Source organism: Chrysemys picta, chromosome 8 (assembly GCF_011386835.1).
Source record: "Chrysemys picta bellii isolate R12L10 chromosome 8, ASM1138683v2, whole genome shotgun sequence".
Lineage (NCBI taxonomy): Eukaryota > Metazoa > Chordata > Testudines > Emydidae > Chrysemys > Chrysemys picta.
The window spans coordinates 5,020,683-5,024,809 of NC_088798.1; positions in this window are offsets into that span (position 1 = coordinate 5,020,683).

Below are 4,127 nucleotides of genomic sequence, written 5' to 3' on the forward strand. Positions count from 1 at the left end.
GGCATCTCCCCGGCTATAATTGGGCCAGGACTGTCGACTTGTGAAAATCCCCAGTTTTGCTAATGACCTCAGTGTAGGGCTGACTTCTTATTTGAAAGAGGATGCCACTGGCAGCAGAGGGAAGAGGGCCACCTATTGAAACATCTCTGCCCCCTGGAGGCTAAAAGCAAAAAGCTGCCCATGGAATTGGACACTGAGTGGTTTCTGCGATCCAAGACAGCGGCTGCTCGGGAATGTAATGGATCAAGCAGGGAATGACTTGTCTCTGCCCAGTTGGCTGCTTCTAGTGCTTTGGGAACATTGCTGTGATTAGAAGCAGCAGGGGGCAAGGACTGAGAGAGCGGAGATGCCTGGGATTTACTTGCCAATGTCTGCAGTGGCCTGTCATGGCTTCCCTGCCAGGATCACGTCCCTGGGGGGCTTTGCTTTGTTATTAGTTTTGTGGGTGATGCAGTATTCATGAAATGGAAGGACTACGAGTGTGGAACGAAGGCCAGGCAGAATGTGGCCAGCTCTGCCCATGCACCTCAATCTTAATCCACAGTCTCCTGCCCTGGGATTCCCACTGCACCAGTGGTCCCCAGACTGTGGGGCGTGCCCCCTTGGGGGAGGGGTGTGGAGGAACATTCGGGGGGGCAGAGCAGGGCCTGGGCCAGCCCCACTCTGCCCCCAGCCCTGCCCCCAGCTGCAGCCCCAGCCTCAGCCCCCTTACCCCTATCCCCGCAGAGCTGTAGCCCCATTCCCGGTCCCCGGCTTCCTGGGGACAGGGGGAAGACAGGGGCAAGGGGGGGTGCAAAAGTTTGGAGACCACTGCATGACACACAGCTCTGCTGACACCCCTCAATCTCAGAACAGCCTGTTGATCAATATATACGGGGCTCATCCATCTATCTATCCGTTTATTCACACCCCATATATTAATAAGCATTAAGCACACAATATCAATATAACATTATATTGTGGGTCTGTGTGTGTATATATATATTTCTAGCAGTTTCATGGCCTGAATTGGCCTATGTCTTTCTATAATCCTGTTCACTTGTGCCAAGTAGCACAACCAGGGCCGGATTAACCCAAAGGCTAATAAAGCTATAGTTTTAGGCCCTCCTATTTTTAGGCCCTACTGTAGGCCCTCCATTGCTTATTGAAGTAACAGCTGAGCAACGGTCGCGGGGCCATTGGAAATGTTTTGTCTCATTAGCTATTGCGTTGTGCAAATTAATCCATCAAGATTGTGAATTCAATTGATGGTGGTGGTGATTTTGTCTTTGGGGGCTAACTAAGTGCTTGTGGGCCCACGCAATATCGAACTCTGTACACAGGAGGCCTACACTGGACCATAGAAACCATGTCGAAGAAAGGAGGCCGGCAGAAATGGAAGGAGGCCAAAGAAAGACGGCAACGACAAGGTGCAGTGCTGAAAGGAACTGCTTCTCGCCTAACGTTTTTTCTCCCACTAAGTCCGGTGGGAGGGTTTGGGTTTGTGCAATTAGACAGTTGGCAACCGTAGCCCTCCCCCTGGTAATTTTGCATATGCAAGTAATGTACACGAGCAGGGTAATGGTTTGCTAAACTGTATTATACTGTACCGCCAATAGGTGGCAGTCTGTCTAAAAATCCCTTATTTACACCAGCTCAGTCATACCCGGCCGGGCAGTAAAGGATCATACCGGGAACACATCTGGTGTGGATCTCTCTGAGGCGTAAGTGGTGCAGTCCGTCTACACCTGGTACAGAAGCCTGACCTGCGAGGAGCAGTCCTGGACAAGAAATAGATGACAAACAGTTTCTGAGTGCACACAGACGATCGAATTTCCCCAGGCAACACCCCAGCATCTGCACCCCCACGTGGTAGGACTCCAAAATTGCTCCTGCGTGTGATCTGCCAGGGCATAAACAGAGCCCCGGGGTTTTGAAAAGCTCAACCCCTCGGGTCTGAGAGTTGCAAAGGTATCTGACTGCAGTCTTCCTGGTGCCAAGAGAACAAGGTAAAATCCCCTCCTCCCCTGTAGCCACAGGAGTACAGTAATCACTGCAAAGCTAATGCATAGGCTGTCGTGCAGTCCATCTCCCATTGGCATTCACTCTGCACACCATCTATTACCGGGCCTCAAAATGACACTAATTTCCTATTTCAAACCCTCCCTGTAATTTGACAGTAATGTCCTGTACTTACACATTATTAGCTGTGTCTCATGTGAACCGTTGTCTTCTTTCGGTGGGAAAAATTAGGAGCTTTCTTTCTTTTTAAGTGAGTTTAGTGGGGTTTTCAAAACCTGGTGGGGGTGGGTGGGTTAATGCATGTTTTGAGTTTTCATGAAACACATTCCCTTTTAAGCCATTCTTTGTCCGCTAGGGTCATATTCAAACTCTGCATCTTCACTGCAAAGGCCGGGCAAGGCTAGGGCACGAGAGATCGCTCCCCCACTCATGGGCTACTGTTGGATCAATGCACTTGATTACCTTCTCCCATCGGCCCCTTTCCTTGGATTTCCCCTCCCTGATCCATTGTTCCAGGCAACTGTTTTCAAATCCCTCTGTAATTGGGGGCTGTTGTCTGCTAATGCCCTCTGGCAGTGGGATGGGGAGCTACACCAACCTGACTCCGTCCCTCTTACGCCACCACAGTCAAATTTGTGTTTGTCAAGCCCTTGTTATGACCCAGCCCTCTGGCCGGGCTCTTCGTAGTCTGCCCCCTTCAGGGTAATAGAGAGTGGGAAGTCTTGTCATTCACCTGCAGGTGGACAGCCCGAGGTCTGCTGGGTTTAACTTTAGAGCCTTCTTCTCCAAAGTCCTTGGCTGGAGTAGGTGGGGGAACCCCGGCCTGCCCACTCCACTGGGTTCCAACTCAGGGCCCCTCTTTGGAACAGCTGGCATCAATCCCTTGCTCTTCCCTGACCAATTTCCCACCTCTCCTCCTCTGTAGGCTTCCCCAGCCTCTTGTCCTGCTTTTCCCTCTTTGGTGTGTTGGCTTGTCTGGCAGCTTGTCCTCAGCCTGCTGGAGGGATCCTCTCTCTGCAATCTCTGCCTCTCTGGTAGCTGCCTTTCTCCTCAGGAGGTCTTCCCCGCTTGCCCTCCCCAACTGAGCTCCTTAGCCATTTACCATACCCCGGTGCTTCCCGGCCTAATCAACTGCCTCCAAACTCTGAGCTAATTAGCCCCAGGAATCTGAGCTGCCTCATCCCTCCTTGTGGAGCCTGTCAGAGGTCGGCAGGGCCCATGAACCCTTCAGAGGGCTGGCTACCCTTAGGCACTCTCCCAAAGGTTTGCTTCTTCCTGGCACTGAGCTCCACTCCGGATCTATCCACTCCATCAAGCTGTAATATTGTAGCCGATCTGTAAGCATCAAGGGACACCCATCAGAACTACACAGCCCCTGCTGGGGTGGCACCTCCCTTCCTCCTGCTTCCCCGGCCCAGCTCAGGAGAATCATCATTAGAAGTACAGGACCTATGATACACAGGTGAGTGGTTCTGAGTCAATGCAGTAAGGGGCACTGGTGCCACAAACACACCAGCCAGGTCATTGGAATGGATTAAACTTTCTATAAATAAATGCATGAATGTGGGGGGACATGAGAACGGCCATACTGGCTCAGACCTAAGTTCCATCTAGCCCAGTATCCTGTCATAGAATCATAGAATATCAGGGTTGGAAGAGACCTCAGAAGGTCATCTAGTCTTCCGACAGTGGTCAATGCCAGGTATCTCAGAAGGAATGAACAGAACAGGGAATCATCAAGTGATCCATCCCCTGTCGCCCATTCCCAGCTTCTGGCTAACAGAAGCTAGGGACACTTCAGAACATGGTTTTGCATCCCCGCCCATCCTGGCTAATAGCCATTGATGGACCTATCCTCCATGAACTTATCTGGTTCCTTTTTGAACCCTGTTATAGTCTTGGCCCTCACAACATCCTCTGGCAAGGAGTTCCACAGGTTGACTGTGTGTCTTGTGAAGAGATACTTCCTTTTGTTTGTTTTAAACCTGCTGCCTATTAATTAATTTGGTGACCCCTAGTCCTTGTGTTATGAGAAGGAGTAAATACCACTTCCTTATTTACTTTCTCCACACCAGTCATGATTTTATAGACCTCTATTATATCATAAGAGGAACTATCAAGCTGTG